This window comes from Micromys minutus (genome assembly GCF_963924665.1).
Source record: "Micromys minutus genome assembly, chromosome: 10".
NCBI lineage: Eukaryota > Metazoa > Chordata > Mammalia > Rodentia > Muridae > Micromys > Micromys minutus.
Window position 1 is genome coordinate 45,325,391 of NC_137979.1, and position 18,060 is coordinate 45,343,450.

The following is an 18,060-nucleotide window of genomic DNA, read 5'->3' on the forward strand; positions in this document are numbered from 1 at the left end:
GAGGTCTGCAGTCACATGTGTTCCTCCATGTACCCTTGTCCCCCCACCCCTCCCACACACCCCCTACTAATTTCCCGCTGGTCCATGGCTCACATTAAGATTTCATTCCTCATGTTACAGGTTTGGACAAATGCATAGTGATGTGTTAACCATTTGGCTTCACGAAAAATGGTGTCGCCGCCCTGGAACCCCGCCACGCTTCACCTGCTCCCCTCTCTGCCTCTCCCTCCATCCCGAATCTCTGGCAACTTCTCATCTTCTCATTGTCTTTTCATAACTGCTGGGATTATAAGATGTGTGGCCTCTTCGGACTGGCTTCTTTTCACTCCGCATGATGCATCCTGGGTTCCTTTGCATCTTTCCATGACTTCATAGCTTATTTTCACCGCCGAGTAATGTTCCAGGGTGTAAGTAAAGCTGCCGTGAACATGAGTGGGCGGGTCTGTGTGGACACCGTTGTCTGCTCTGCCGAGTTAATACCGAGGAGCATGGTTGCTGGCTGAGGTGGTGACTGTCTCGTTCTGTAAGAGACAAACACGCTGCCAAACAAAGTAGCTTACCATGGTGGTCTTGTTCCTTCTCACCACCATCAGTACTGTGGCTTTGGGAGTGAGAGATGAATAGTCTAAGAGAGGGAGGGGGTTCCCTTTTGTTTTACTCCAAATCCCTCTAGCCATTTAATGCTGAGCATCTTGTCCTGTGGTCACTTGCTCTGTGCTCCTCAGTTATTCTGGGGTGTCCAGATTTTTTTTTTTTTTTTTTTGCCATTTTTTATTGGATCGTCTGTCTTCCTGTTGAGATCTAGGAGCTCTTTGTATGTTCTGGTCCAGAATTTTAGACACCTCTACAGAGATGCTCACTGTTCCTGGGGTTTGTGCTTCATTCCCTTCCCACTGTCTCACGGAGCAAAGTTTTGGTATCAGTGAACCCTGCCTCACCCTCCATTTGTCTGTCCTGTAGTCCGTACCACGCTGCCTTGGCTCATGGGTACCAACCTGATTTGAATAGTATTCTTAGTGTTGTGTTAGTGACCCTGCACTTGTTCACGTGATCATATGATTTTCCGTTAGCCTATTAAAGTGATGGGTGGCATTCACTCAGAAATCATCGGAGGTTCAAGCCAGTGACTTCCAGGCCAGCCGGTGCTGGAGTGAGACGGGCACTCAAAAGGAATGTTCGAACTCGTATTTGAACAAACCCTTTCTTGTCGTTGTGTACAAACTCTTCCCTTAACACTTCATCTTTCCCAAAACACAAGAACATTATGGGTTTTTGGAAATTTGGGGGGCTTGTTTTGCCTCATTGTTTTGGTTTGGGTATTAGTGGTTTTGTTTGGCAATGCTAGGGATAGAACCCAAGGTCTCACATATACTAACAAGTACTCTACCATGGAGACATACCTGTGGCCTCCGGTCCACTGTGTCCTGGAAACTGCCTGCTAAGGGGAGCAATAAGGAAGCCAGGTGTAGCTCAGTGACGGGTGCTGGTGCCAGCCTTTGATGCACTGGGCTCTGGATTCAATTCCTAGAACCAGACAAGAATTAACACGCAGTAAATAAAGAGCAGTCACGGGGAATGAAGTCATAAAGGGTCAAATTTCAAAGCTGCTATTCAGAGCCCTGCACTGGCTCTGATGGCTGTCATTTCCATATTGACAGACAGATAGGATAGATTTACAACCACTCCACAGTAACCCCAGCACTGAGGGGGGGGGTGTTCAAGGACAGCCTGTGCTGTATGAGACCATGTGTGTGTGTGTCTGTATCTATATCTGTGTCTCTGTGTGTGTGTCTGTGTATGTATGTGTCTCTGTGTGTGCATGTGCGTGTGTCTGTGTATGTGTGTGTATGTGTGTGTCTGTGTACATGTGTGTGTGTCTGTATCTATATTTGTGTCTCTGTGTGTGTGGTGTGTCTGTGTATGTCTCTCTATGTGTGCATGTGTGTGTGTGTCTGTATCTGTGTCTCTGTGTGTGTATGTCTGTGTGTGTAAGAGAGAGTTCTAAAAATCTCAGCTTTATCCCTTTCCTCTTACCAAACTCATTTCTGCCTCCTGGACAAACTACATTGATTCCTTGTATATAGAAAGACATTCCTTCTTCCTACCCTCTCTCCCCGTCTTCATCCTTTTCTCCCTCTCCCTCCCTCCCTCCTTCCTTCCTTCCTTTTGTGTGTATGCATTTTGGAGACACCAGCTCACTCTTAAGACCAGACTCTTAGCCTTGGACATATTGCACTTCTCCTGCCTTAGCCCCCTGGTTGCTGGGATTATAAAATGTCAGCTGCCACACCCCTTTATTTAGAGCAGATGTTACTTTCTTCCTTAGTCCTCCTCCCACTGGTAATTTCACCAAACATCCGTACAATGTGTGGATTTTACATGTTGCAGTAAATATTTTTTTAAAAAATGATGCAGTGGCCAATTTCAGCTCATCACCGCTCCACGCTGGTCCCAAGTTCTCTCTGACCCAGGCGGTCTGCCAGCCGTTCCAGCATGGCACTTCGCCGGGCTGCTCCCTGGCAATAATTCCTGCACTGGAGGGCCATATAGAATAATAAATATTTCTCTCATAGGCTGCCGCCCTCTTGTTAGTATCTCTCCCAGATGCCTCTCTGCCCACACTCCAACCTTCCCTATAAACTCAAAACTCCAGAAACTTATAATTTAACAATGGCTTTATCTCAGATTTTCTCAGTAGATTTTACTCTCCACAGAACATGCACGTCATAAACTCAGAGTCAAATGATATGATATAATTTGCCCACCTAGACCGATCATCCTGAACAAATTCATCCCTTATAAAATATTCATAACAACCTGTATCTATGCAGAGACATGCAGTGGGTCTTCCTCCATCTTGCCTCCTCATCTTGGCTCTGGCTTCTCCCCCTTTCAAAAACTTTGTTCCCGGCTACCCTTCCTTCTTGTCCAATGACAGGCCTCATTTTATCTTGTCTCTGCCTCCCCCTGCATAAAGACAACAACTTACATTTACATTCTAAGGCTTCGTGGTTTGTAGGATGAAGGGATTGTGTTAAGTGATGTAACTGGGTGCAGAGCTGCTCTGTGATCCCAACAACTGAGGCACAAGCAGCAAGACTTCAGGGAGGCTGAGGCCAGCCTGGCTAGAGTGACACTGTCTCAAATCTAAGATGTAATATGATCTGTAATACCTCTCCAGCACTGATCGAAGCTTTTTTTTCCCCCGTTAAATAAGAAACATATGAGAAAGAACATACTCAAACGGCCCTTGCATCTCCCTTCCTGGAGTTTGTGTCCCCATGTATCTGAGTGTACATGAGAGGGTGTGTGTAGTGGGGGGGGCAATTATGTACCTTCTGAGGCACATATGTATGCAAACTTATGGATACCAGAAGTTGGTCTTACGTATTATTCTGACTACCTACCTTGGATTGCTTTGTTTGGTTGTGTTGTGTTGTCTTTGAAACCACATCTCACCAGGACCTGGGGTTTTCTGATTCAACTAGCCTGGCTGGTTAGTGAGACCCAGGGATCCTCCTGCCTCCGTTTCTCTGGCACTGAGATTACAAGCGCATGCTACCACACCCAGCTATATATTTATATGTACTCGTCTGCTTTGCTTTGTCTTTATTTGTGCGGGAGTGCATTTGTCAGTCTGGATGCTCCAGAGGCCAGAGGAGGACAAACTCTGGTCCTCTTCAAAAGCAACAAATGGTCCTAACCACTAAGACATCGCCCCAGTCTCTGTCACCCAGCTTTTCCACATGTTTCTGGGTACCAGACTTGGGTCCTCTTACTTGGTTGGCAAACACTTTACCTTCACAGACATCTCCTCAGCAATCTTTACTTTGTGTTTCATGATGCTGTTATTTGATCTTTTGAGACGTGGTCTCACATAACTCAAGCTAGCCTCAGACATATAGCAAAGGATAACTTTGATTTCCTAAGCCTCTTTCCTCTATCTCCTGGCCTGCAACCCCCCACTTTGATAGCTAAAGCAATTAAGTCTGTATCCAGAAGTCAACCTTCAGCCGCCCTGCTCATTGTTTTTTTTTCTTAATTAATTAATTTATTTTATGTACATGAGTACAGTGTAGCTGTCTTCAGACACACCAGAAGAGGACATCGGATCCCTCTACAGATGGTTGTGAACCACCATGGTAGTTGCTGGGAATTGAACTCAGGACCTCTGGAAGAGCAGTCAGTGTTCTTAACCACTGAGCCATCTCTCCAGCCCTAACTGTTTATTCTGAGCTTTGAAATTGTTTCTTGGTGGTTTACTGAGTCACATACCTCCACCCAGAAGACCCTAATCCAAAATAACCTATTTAAAAATAATACAACAAAATATAAAGGGTATGTTGAATGTAAAACAATAAGTAAGTTCACTAAGACAGATGACTATCATCTCTCTCATTAGCATAAATGGTCCTGAAACAGCAACAAAGATAATCTTCACATTGTTCAATGGAAATATACATTGTAACAACATTCTCACGTTGTTCAATGAAAACATGAATTGTAACAGTATCCTCACAGTATAGTATTGAAAAGTCCCAGCCCTCTTTGATCTTGAGTCTTTGAGAAGTCTGGTGTTGCACAACTGTTACCTACCAAACATAACATCACTGTTGAATAATGTTTTGTACTTTGTACGGCCATAAAGGTATTTTCCAACACTAGTAGATTATTAATGATAGAGGAACACTTGGATTCCATTTGTTTGGTCTAATGTCTATCTGACTGACTGCAGTGTTGCTAGGTCTAAGTTTTAATGGTGGGAGTCTCCAGACGCCTTTCTGTCTTGCTTTTGCTTGAAACTGCAAAGAATATTAGTGCATACCTTAGCTCAGATAATACTCTTTAGTAAAATGTTGCAGCTATATCCCAAACACCACTGAAGTAAAATAAAATCACGGATCATACAAACTTTAAATAACACAGTTTCAGGCTGGAGAGATGGCTCGGAAGTTAAGAGCACTGTCTTCTTTCAGAGGACTTGGATTCCATCCCAGCACCCACATAGTGCCTCACAACTATCCATAACCCCAGTTTCAGGGCATCCAGTGCCTTCTGCCCTCTCTGACATCAGGCACAAAAGTGGCACATGAACATACATGAAGGCAAAATGCACAAGTCGATCTTGTTTGTTTGTTTAAAGAATACCATTGCTTGAACATTTATTCTCCACCAATCTGCTAGCAAGCTTCTCAGAGAGACTACTTGAGAAGGGAAGACCAATAATGAATGTACTTTTCAACCAATCATAAAGTCTCCTACAAGAGTCGGTGTCCAGGTACCAGCCATTGCTCTGTGAATTACTAGATAGACTCAGCATCACGGTCCTGCTTGTCAGCTCTGTGCAAAGGTTCTCAGAACGTCCAGAAATGTGCCAGGGACCTTCCTGGGTCGTTGCTGGCAGGACAGAGGAGATGAGGAAGGGAGGGAGGAGTAAGTGAGGTGATGGTGTTCAGGGGAACCTCAAAGTTCTGACTGACTGTCAAGCAAGTGCCTCTTTATACAGGTTTCACAGAACAAAAACAGACTAATGATTACCCAAGAAGTACAGATTATGTTTGATTTTTCTTTCATTACATATCCAGGGTTACAAGTTCAGCCACATTAGAAAATACAAACAGAACAGATGAACAGATCTTATTTTTATTGCCAGCCCTATAAGTCCAATGTAAAGAATCTAAAGAATGTCTCCTCCAAAGCAAACACATGTATTACAGGACAGCCTGCTTTTAGGCTGGCCGTGTTGAAAGTCTGAAAGCGCTCCAGACAAACAAAATATCTGTACTGGTCTTTTTATGAGTAGCAAATACAAACACCTAACTCCTTTTACTATACATTCCATCATCTACAAAGATCTATAAAGTAGGAAAGGTTTACTTTAGTCAGTCTATCTTGTGTACTGAGTTCTATTCCTCCAGAGGTATGCCCTGTACAACCCCCCTATCTTAAAACTACATTGTCAGAGTAGTTTTAAGATACTCTGTTGCAAAGGGAGGCCTTGAATCTGTAACCTATTCCCCTGGCCAGTCAGTTTGTCATCGTCTCTGTTTACCCTGTCCCAGTTATACTGTTTGAGTGAGCTCAGGGGCAGATACCCCTAGAAGATCCGTGGAGTAAAGGCCTATGTGCCTATCTTTGCTTAATGATCTCCAGGGCACCAGGAAGACTTCCAAATAGTGGCCAGATAGAGTTAATTTTAGGATGCTCCCAAGAAGACTCAGACATAATTTTCTCAAGAAAAGACATAAAATGAATCCTAATGCAGAAAGTCCCCAAGAAGGCAACACTCAGAGACCAAAATCCAAAAGTGAGAAAGAGAAGGACAGCGGTTGCTGTCTGCTCAGCTTCACTGGAACTGAGCAGCGATGCTGGCTTCATGATTCTCACTGTTCCCAGTGGACATGGCGGTGCCAGAGTTGTTCAAATGAAGTCCACTGTCCTTTTTCTACTAAGTGGCTTCTTGTAGGGATGATCTCTTGTGTATTGTGGGGAAACATCACCTGTCAATAAAAAGTTGGTGACCTGTTAGCAGGAAGTAGAAGGTGGGACATCTGGCAGAGAGAGGGGAACTCTGGGAGATAGTCAGAGGCAGAAGATTCGCCACTGACACTCTGAGGAAGTCGGGTGTATAAAAACTGAGAAGAGGTAAACAGATATAGAACGGTTTAAACGGGTTAAATAAGTTGCAAGCTGGTGGATACAGCCCTCTCTTATGCCCAGGGAATGAATGAATTAATAATAAGCCTCTGAGCCATTGTTGAGAACTGGGGCACAGATGGAAAGGCCAGCGGTTACGGCTTCAGTTGCCAGTTGTTGGCTTTTGTGTTTTCTTGTCCTTGTCTCCTTAGAGGCTTTTGGTTATTTCAGATTTTTAAAACAGAGGTTCATTTAAAACCTTCTTATAATTCTCCTCTATTACCATTTTCCCTCTGTAAGAATTACTGCTCAGACACTGCTTGTGTTGCCCAGGCTAGCCCCTCTAACCTGGGTGAAAAGGATCCCAGCTTCAGGCTTCATGGCAGCTAGGACGACAGGTGAACGCCACCATGCCTGCCAAGTTTGTTACATTTTTTTGTGTTCCTTGGAGTTGAGCCTAGGATCTTATCATGCTGATCAAGTACTGAACTCTATCCCTAACCCTTTTTTATTTTAAATCTTGTTTCTTCCCCCCAATAGCCGCCCGTCTTCAGGCCATTTGCTTTTTTGGAGACAGGGTCTCACTGATTTACCTGGGTTAGCCTTGATCTGATAGCCAGGCAGACCCTGACCTTTGGATCCCCACAATGCTGCCTCCCAAGTAGCTGAAATTACAAAGGTACCATCACATCTGATAAACCAATGGCTTTTAATGTGTCTCTAGAGGCATAGCTCCCTCAAAGGATAGAAAGCAAGTGAAGAAGACATCTTTGTCTATAGCAGGAGGACCTGGGCTTTCCGGTTCTAGTCCTGACTCTGTCATGTTTGCAAGTCTGACCAAGGCCAATTTTCTTGTGCTGTTCACCAGCCTACATATTGTGTGGGACCTTCTGTCCCTTGTTGATTAAGATGACAGGCAGGGAATGTGGGGATCGTGCTGAGACAACACAGAAGAGCATCGAGTACAAAGGTGAACATCACCATTCAGTTTGTGAGTCAAGATTCTGGGAAAGAGCATTCAGCATAAATGTCTATCTTAACTAATTATCCAGGGTCTTGAAGCTGTTGCTGTGCCCACAGATCTCCAGAGAAACCAGGACCGTTAAATCCACACACAGGATTGTCATCTCAAAGGAATGGATGTAAAACCTGCTCTTCTACCCAGACAGCTGGGGACGGAGGTGACCAACAGCCTGGTGATCTGTGTTATCTGCTGGGCCAGGCCATAGCAAGAACTGGAGGTGGCTAGTAATCAGAATGACCCCTACAGCCAGGGCCAGAGGTGTTTGACCACAACCATTTCAGATCCATTCCTAGGCCCTTAAGCGAATACAGGAAGCCTATCTCCAGGAACCATCTTCTTCTTTTCATTAATCATTTTATTCATTTACATTTCTTTTTTTAAAGATTTATTTATTATATATGACTACACTGCCACTGTCTTCAGACACACCAGAGGAGGGCATCAGATCTCATTATAGATGGTTGTGAGCCACCATTTAGTTGCTGGGAATTGAACTCAGGACCTCTGGAAGAGCAGTCAGTGCTCTAACCACTGAACCATCTCTCCAGCCCCCTCATCATTTACATTTCAAATTATATCTCCTTTCTCCGTTTTCTCTCTACAAACCCCCCATCTCATCCCCCCTCTCACCTTCCCCCTGCTTCTGTGAGGGTGTTCCCCCACCCACTCCCCCACTCCCCCCTCTAGCATCCCCCTATGCTGGGGCATCAAACCTCCACAGGACCAAGGGACTCCCCTCTCATTGGTATCAGAAAGGGCCATCCTCTGCTACTTGTGTAGCTGGAGTCATGGGTCCCTCCATGTGTACTCTGGTTGGTGGTTTAGTCCCTGGGAGTTCTGGGTGGTCCGGTTAATTGATATTGTTCTTCCTATGGGGTTTCGATCCCCTTCAGTTCCTTCAGCCCTTCTCCTAGCTCTTCCATTGGAGTGCCCGGGCTCAGGCCAATGGTTGGCTGTGAGTATCTGCATCTGTATTTATCAGGTACTGGTAGAACCTCAGGGAACAGCCATACCAGGCTCCTGTCAGCAATAGGGTCTGGGTTTGGTGTCTGCAGATAGGATGATCCCTAGGCCAGGTAGTCTCTGGATAGCCTTTCCTTCAGTCTCTGCCCCATTTTTAGTCCCTTTCTTTCCTTATACAGATATGCCTTTCTGTGTTTCGACTCAAAGTGTTTCTGGCATTACCACTGTGTGGAGGGATGGCCTTTAGTAACTACTCTGTGGTTGTCCGGCTGTCCTGGCTCTAGGCTTTCTCACTAACCTCCAGTCATTATTTTCTCATATATCAGATGTCCTTCTACACACGGGACCCATTTCTGAGACATCTCATTCTGGTTTTGTTTTTGTCTACCTCAGCTCCAGTGCCACACCAAAATATTTACAGGTTTTATAATCAGTCTTTAATCTAGTGGAACAAGTTTTTCTACCTTATTCATTCCGAAGAATACTGTGGCTGCGGTTGGAGACACGATTCAGCTGTGAAGAGCACTTAACTGCTCTTGCAGAAGATGTGGGTTCAGTTCCCATAACCCACATCAGGCAACCCACAACCTCCTGTAACAACATCCTAGGGAGTGCACCTCCCTCTCCTGGCCTCTGTGGGTACTGCACACACACGGTGAAAATAAATAAATAAATAAATAAATAAATAAATAATAAATAAATAAATAGGTTTTGCTTTGGTTTTGTTTTATTTTATTTTTTAAATTATGGCTGGTTTTAATCTTTTGCATTTTCAAATCAGACAGTCAACTGTTGGGATTGTCCTGAATCTTTAACTTAATGGGAGAAAAAGAATCAACATTCTTACAATATCATGCCTTCTAATTATTTGGTACTATTATTTATCTTTTGTTACATCTTTTATAAGATCTCTCACATTTTATAACAAAGGATTAGAGCTCAATTATACCTTTGTCTGATGCTTTTCTAAGTATTTTCCATTTTGTAAATTTCATTTTCCATTTATTGGTGATCTGCCTAATAAACATAATTATATCAAAATACTAGGTTGCTTTATTTTCCCAACTTACCAGTTTTGTTACACATATCTGATCATCATGAAGCAATAAGGTGCTCTCCTCTTCCCCTTTCTCCCCCTCCTCCTCTTCTTCTTCCTCCTCTTCCTCCTCCCCTCTCCCCCTGCTCCTTCTCCCCCTCCTCCTCCTCCTCCCTTACTGTCTGGCCTCTTTCTCTTGCTGGCCTGCTCTTGCTAGATCTCCTGTGCAATATGAAGTGGACATGGTGTTCGCGGCCACCATCTAACCTGCTGAGTTTTGTTTCCCGTGTTTCCTTTTACTCTGGTCAGACTACTGCAGCGCTCCTGTGTTCCTGGCTTTCTAGGAAACGAGAACACAGTGTGCACTATACAGGGCCCTTTCCTTTCTATTGAAACGGTCATTATTTTCCTCCTTTTGTTTGTTTGGAGACAGAGTCTCCTCATGTGGCCCTGGCTAGCCTGGTATTTGCTGAAATCCTCCAGCCTGCAAGTGCTGACATTCCAGGAGTAAGCCACCATGCCCAGTTTAAATTGTTAATGGGCTGAAATCCGAAATGTTATTAAACCATGCCTGAAATCCCAGATTAGTAAAGGCATAACCTTTATTATACTGCTTGGTTTCTGTCTCCTTTTCCCTCTAAGCTAATGGGGAAGGCTGACCTGCATCTTCCTTTGACCCACACCTGTTAGATTGTCATTATTCAGAATCTTCAGTCTTCCTCCTTCATTTTTGAGGCAGGTCTCTCAATCAAACCTAGAGCGCATGGATCTGGCCAGTCTATGTAACCAGCTTGTGCTAGGTTCCCTTTGGAATGCAGAATTCACTACACCTGAAATGGCATTTGCTGAGAATCCGATGACCTGAATGCCAGTCCTATCGCTTGCAGGGCAGGTGCTCACCTCTCCAGGCCTTCTTCTTTCTAATATAAATGAGGACAGTTCATATTTTCATGTCTTAAAAATGATTTTAGCTTTATCCCACCGATTTTTTTAATTAATTAATTTTATATATGTAAGTTCACTGTCTCTGTCTTCAGACACACCAGAAGAGGGCATCAGATCCATATATATATATATACATATATATATATGTCTGTCTGTCTGTCTGAGTCTGTGTGTCTCTGTGGTTTTTTTTTTATTTTGGTTTGGTTTGGGTTGGGTTGGGTTGGGTTGGATTTTTGAGCAGGATATCTCTATGATAGTCCTGGCTGTCCTGGATCCAACTACATAGACCAGGCTGGCCTTGAACTTACAGAGATCCTCCTGCTTCTGCCTCCCGAGTGCTAGAATTAAAAGTATGTGCCTCTATGCCCAGCCTGTTTTTTATTCCTATTTTGTTTAATCTCATTTTTTTTCTCATAGCAGCCCAGAACCCCATAGTATGTGTGCACCATGTTTTCTTTAGCCCTCCATACACTGATGGACGTCTAGACTCGTTCTGTTTCTTAGGTGCTGTGAAGAGAGCACCAGTAAGTCAGGCAGTGGTGGTGCGTGTCTTTAATCTCAGCACGGCAGGCGGATCTGAGTTCGAGGCCAGCCTGAACTACACCGTTCCAGGTCAGCCAGGGCAACACAGAAAGGCCCTGTCTTGAAAAGAAAGAAAAAGCACAACAGGACACACTGATGTGCAAGTACCCCTGACCTATGCTAATTTAGAATCCTTCAGGTGTGTGCACAGAGATGGTGCAGCTGGGTCTCGGGAAGGACTTAGTGTGACAAACTTCCATTTGCATTTCCCTGAGAGTTAAGGCTGCTAAACATTCTTCCAGCGCTGCAGTTTCCCCTTAAGAACCATATTCATCTCACTGGCCCATTGACTGATTGGCTGAGCCTAGGATCTTGGTATCTAACGTCTGCAGGTCTCCTAAAACACGCTGGAAACAGCCTCTCTCCCAATCCTCTCCGCCCTCTGGTCCCCAGCACGCAGCTTGCCCTGTGTAATGTTCTCTGGATTTCAGAGAGGGGTTAAAACTTCCTTTCTGTTGCCAGCTTCTTTTCTCTTGTTGCTTTTGGAGTTTGGACTGTTTTATTTTTGTTTCTGCCTTGTAAGATGTGGTCTCAGGCAGCCAGAGTGGCCTCAAAACCTCAAAGCAGCAGACAATGACTCTGCTGGCTGTTCTTGGTTGTCAACTTAGCTAATCAGGAATTAACTAAAACCCGAATGGCTGGGCACACCTGTAGGGATTTTTTTTTCCTTGATAAAATCATTTAAAGTAGGAAGACCCAGGCTGGAGAGATGGCTCAGAGGTTAAGAGCACTGTCTGCTCTTCCAAGGTCCTGAGTTCAATTTCCAGAAACCACATAGTGGCTCACAGCCATCTGTAATGGGATCTGGTGCCCTCTTCTGGCATGCAGACATACATGCAGGCTGAACACTGTATATATAATAAATAACTCTTTAGAAATAAATAAATTAATAAAGTGGGAAGACCCATTTGTAATCCAGATAGGAAGATCCAGTCTTTAACCTGGGCCTCAGCTGCTGGCAGCCTGTATAAAGAACATTGGAGATGTTTGTTCTCTCTCCGCCTGCCTGCTCTGGCTGGCAAGGCTGTTCCTTCACTGGCATTACAGCCTACTTCAAAGAACCCTGACTAATACATCGACCTCAGACTCTTGATCCTCCCCCTCTGCCTTCTGAGTGCTGGCACTGTAGGAATGGGCCACGACTCCTAGCATGTTTCCCTTTGTGTCATCTGATGAGATTTCTAGAGAAAGAAGGTGGTTGAGGTGTGACTCAGAGGGACAGCGCTTGTCTCGTGTTAGTGACCACCTTGAGTCTTAAACCAGCCACGCAAAAGGGACAAGAAAAGCATAGTGAGAAGAAATTAATGTTCCCAATCTGCCGCTTTTAATCAAAGACCACGCGCAGAATCCAGGCCAACTACGGATTAGGGACAGGCAGGAGACTTATCTCCAGGACTCAGCTGCAGCTGGGGAGATTAGTGCTTCAGGGTCTCAGCTCACATCCTGGCTAATCTGCTTACCCCAGCTCTTGGTGGACTCCACCTGAAAGTAAACTCACCAGATTGAAAACTAGAAATGCACATGCGCGCACTCGAGTGTGCACACACACACACACACACACACACACACACACACACACACCCTAGAGTTGGGCCTAGGCATCCGCACGGCATCTGGAATGCAGAGGCAGGCAGATCTCTGAGGTCAAGGCCATCCTGGTCTACAGTGGGATATCCAGGGCTACACACAGAAACCCTGTCTCAAAAAATAAAAACAAGCTGGGAATATCAGATAACCACAATAGCAACCAGTTTGCCTCAGCCCTTCACTCTGAGCCTGTGACAGACATAGGGACCCATCATGATATTATTCCCACAGAGCTGAGGAGCCTCACACCTTCTCCACACGGCAGTAGACACTCAAGACGGTACCAGACACCCTCTTATATCACCTTACATAGCGTTGTTGAGCTCAACTTGTGGTTGCCATTGAGAGAAACTCGCCCAAGAACTGCTCGTGAGGTTCCTGCAGCAGCTTGCCGGATGCTGCCTCGCCTCAGGCCAGTTGGCAAGTCTGGTGTTTTCTTCAGGGTTGAACAACAGCTGCCTGGTGTCTGCCTGCTGAAAGGACTGGACTTAGCCGCTAGTTCATTTGTGGGCTCTGCCTGTCTAGGGGACTGCTCTGCAGCTGCTGAATCTTATTTGGTGTTTGCTACAGGACTGAACCGCTGAGAAAGAAGATTGAGCTCGCCCCCAAAGAACTCTTGCTGAACAGAGTTTCAGCAACTTCCCCATGTCCTGATAACTTTTCTCTTCCACTACCTCTGCTGGGTGGTAGGCTAGAGGAGAGGTTGAACCCTTATTAAAAATAGGTAGCAGAAAATGTAAGCCTAGGAATAACTATAAGAAAGGACTGTTGAGGAGTGTCCAGGTGTTAGTTTGTACTAAGTCCCTAACCCTCTTCCTTCAACACGTATATCCTGGTCCCTCAACAAAGACAGGGTCCCTTTCTCCAGTGCTTTGGTCACATGTTTGTGCTTCTCAGACAGCTCTGGAGGCAGAAAAAGAAGGTTGTTAGTAGAAACAAAGAGGGAAAGGTTGGAGAGATGGCTCAGTGGCTAAGAGTACTGACTGTTCTTCCAGAGGTCCTGAGTTCAATTCCAAGTAACCACATGGTGGCTCCCAACCATCTGTAATGGAATCCGATGCCCTCTTCTGGTGTGTCTGAAGGCAGCTACAGTGTACTCATAATAAATAAATAAATAAGAAGAGGGACATGTAGTCAGAGTTCAGTGGCTGACAATGACATCAGATGGTTTCAGAGAACTCAAGGACACCGGGCAGGAGTCATCCCAAATGTCTTCTGCTCCCCTCTTAGAATACAGGGGATCATAGACTGTACCAGAGAGAACAGGGTGGTCCCTCAATATCTGGTCTGGGTAAGACTAACGGTCTCTGAAATGCTCAGGGCTACTCCTCACAGAGTGTAAATTAAGGCAATGCATGCTTCCTAAGACTTCAAGCAGATTCCCTGCTTGCCCCACACTTCCTCGATTCCGGCATATAACCAGGCCCTTCCTCTCCTATAAAGGCCTGGATAGATCTTAGTCTTTCTTGTTGGGGGTGGGAGACAGAAAGCTCAGCATGGTCCTCTAGCAGATGCTTCCTGTCCTGCTGTCTGCCTTCCACAGTGTTCAGGCCCAGCTCTTCCTCGGGATCCCTTACTCTGCCCCAGATCCCCCAGGCCCCCTTCCTCGATGACGCACGAGGGGATGAAGCAGAGCACATTCTTTCATCCTTCTCTTCTGGTTCCTGGAGGCTTCTCGCTGTGTCCTGTACCTGCGCCTTCAAACTTCTAGCAGATTCCTGTCCTAAAGTCATTCTTATAGAGACAGAAACTGTGAACCTGGCTCGCCAACAGGCTTCCATTTTTAAAGTCCACGGTTACTTGCTTGCCCTCCCACCCTCCCCCGCTGCCCTCACCCCCTAAGATAGCCTCATGTAGCCCAGGCTGGAACTCACTTATGAGTCAAGGATGGCCCTTCTTCATGATGGTCCTGCCTCAAGAACTGGGATCGCTGTAGAGTACCACCACGCCTGGCTAGATATTATTTTAGTCTGGTGGTGGTTGTTACCTCATCTCTGTGCCTTCCCTTCTTCTAAACTTATTTGTTCTGTTAAAGTGAAGCTCCCTCTTCCAGTCATGCCCAACATCACCCATTTATATGGCTTCTGCCTCCCTAGCTCACTCCCATTCGTCAGATCCAGAAATAAGCTTGGTTGTTTAATTTGTAACATTCAAAGTTTACTGCCCAGAACCAGATTAATGGCCGTATCTATAATCCCAGTACTAGAGAGGAACAGCCTAAGAGGTATGACTAAAGGTGGTGGGGGAGGTAATGAGAGGAGGAAGGAAAGAGAAATCTATGCCTCCAGGCTCCCGCCTTGTTGGAGTTTCTGTCGCAACTCCCTTTAATGAATAGTGGTGTGGATGTGTATAATAAAGAAACCCTTTCCTCTCCAGGTTGCTTTGGCCATGTTTTAGTATAGCCATAGTAACCCTAAGACACCAACCACCCCATGCCACCCTGCTGATCCCACCAAGTGGTTGTGTGACATCACATGGACCTGAGGAGAGATGGATCCTGCCACATTGTATGTGAGCCTAAAGTTAGGTAAGTCCCCACACATAGCTAATAAGTCCTCTCTGCAAAGGCAGGAAGATCTCCAGGGTCTTCTGGTCACTTCTAACACCTGTGGGCATTCTCTTGCTAGTGATGGGCATGTTTATTCTTGGACTCTGAGCTGCCACTGCCCACGTCAGGGAGCCTGTACTCTTATGAAGAAAGTATACTTAGAGACTCCTTCCCACATCCTTAGAGATAGGCAGCCACAGGGCTGTGCCTCAATGACTCAAGCAGCAGCCAATGCCCAGAGAAGGTACAACATGCCCTCCATCCCTTCCCAAGGCCTCTCTGGCAATACAACCGTCTTGCTTGGGATACAGGCAAAATCCCATTCAAGGCCACAGACCTTTCAGCATGGTCAAAAAAAAAAAAAAAAAAAAAAAAAACATGGGAGTCTGCAGAGCCAGAGCGGCACCCTCAGAACTAGGCTTGCGAATACTGCAGTGTAGTCCCTTCATCCCAGCTTGTGCTGACACAGCAGGCCAGGAGTTCAGGTGAGCTCTGTAGACATCGGGCCTGCAGGGACGGCACACAGCAAGTCAGAGTTGCCCTGGAAGGAGCCTTGGGGTCCCTAGGCCAATGGTGCATCTGTGCTTCTTTATAAGCAGACTTCCGCTCGACGGCTCCCACCTCCAAGTGCGTACTACTATGCACTCAGCCATGTGTTGTCTTCCGTCTAACAGTAATCCCCTTGCCTGTTCAGAAAGGATGGACAGGTCGCCCAGGGCTCACTCACCTTCTTGAAAAACCAGCACTGAACGGAGAGCAGGAAGAGGAGGGAGAAAGAATAAGAAAACGGCTGTTTCTGTATCCGTGTCCCCTTCCCATCCCTCCCAGCCCCCACACTCTGCTCCCAACCCAGGAAAGAGAAACTATTGTCAATCTCTTAGGAGACTGAGATTGCGATCCTGTAGGCCAGATGTCATAGTGACTGCATACCCGGTCTGTCTGGCCAGAGCCCACATGGCCCTCAAGCTTTCTCAGGCTTCCCTCCTCCCTTCTTCCTCTCCCACCTCCAGATTTACCAGCCAGCCATCCCAGGTCGAGTACAGAGCCTGGGTCAATCCACATCCACCCACTCATGTGTTCAGGGCCACACTTCCTGTGCCCACAGCTTCTTGCTCACATTTTAAAATCTCCTGTTTTTAAAGATAAACTGCTTGTTCCAATAGGCCAAGATCGTGCTGGCAGGGATGGTGATTTTGTTTTGGTTCTAGGGAGAAAGAAACTGGGACTGATGGATATTATACTATTAACTTCCCTGATTTCCCAAACATTCCTAAGAGCTGGACATTTTTATTCTCAATTTACATACGAAAGAACCAAGACTCTAAGGTAAGTATGTGAGCCAGTCCCTACAGGTGAAACCGAGGCAGAGATGAAATTCAAACCTTTGTCACCAACCCCAAGCTATCTCCACTGTTCATTCAACAGGTGTATATTGAAGACACATTTCGTTCCAAGGACTCAAGCCCCTCCTGCCTTCTACAAAGGGAGGCAGACAAGCACAAGAATACCCATGTAGTTAAGAATGTCAAGTGATAGACTGGATGTGCTAGTACATGCAGCTCTCGAAGAGGCAGACTCTGAATTCAAAACCAGCTTGATCTACATAGTGAGTTCCAGGATAGCCAGGGTTACATGGAGAAACCTTGTTTCAAAAATAAATAAATAGAAAAAGGGCTGGAGAGATGGCTCAGAGGCTAAGAGCATTATCTGCTCTTCCAGACCTTCCGAGTTCAATTCCCAGCAACCACATGGTGGCTCACAACCATCTGTAATGGGATCTGATGCCCTCTTCTAGGATGGAGACATGTGTGCAGGCAGAATGCTGTATACATAATAAGTCATTAAGAAATAAGAAGAAAAAAAGAAAGAAAAGAACATGACAAAAGGCCATCCTTAGACAGCTCTGAGGGGGACACACCCTTCCTTTAACCAAAAAGCACAGGGACCAGCAAGCACTGCTCCAAGAGGCCTGAAGGAAGGACTAGAAAGGCTGGGTCTTAGCTGGCATTCCCTTGGCCTTTAGTGAGTGGCACAAAGCTGTTCCAAGCCCTATGTCCCAGGATACTCATTTTGTTTTCATGGTTACAAGTTGTTCCCAACCCAATGGGGAAGCCATGGAAGCCACTGGTTTACAAGGCAGAGCAAAACGGTATGATGGGGTTAAGCAGGCAGTGGTGGCACGTGCCTTTGATCCCAACACTCCCAACAAGCAGAGCAGGGGCAGGTGAATCTTTGAGTTCGAGGCCAGTCTAGTGAGTTCCACAACAGCCAGGGTTGCACAGAGAAACCCTGCCTTTAAAAAAAAACAGAGGAAATCTCTGCTGTCATCAGCTCTCCTAAGTGTTTTCTTCCTTCCTGGGTTGTTTTTATGGAGGTGCACCAACGTGTACAAATCAACTAGTGGGTGGCAATGGGGAGCTGAGAATGGAATAGAAGAGAAGCAGGCAAGACTGGCCATTCCTCACTCACCATACACTGACTCTGGGTCCCACAAACAGCCTACAAATAATGCTTTGTCCTGGGTTTTGTTCACTATGTCCTTCTGGGTGAGGTCTGTCTGGAAGTAGCACCATCCCCAGAACCGATTCCTTCCTCTTAGCAAGTAGCAGCATTCGACTCCAGCACCCTCCTCTTCCTCCTCCCTTCCCCCAACCCCCTGCCTCTCCGAGTCCTGGACCAGAGAACTGTGAGTCTCAAATACAGGCAGTTCGCCTGGACCAACTGTGAGAGAAAAGTACT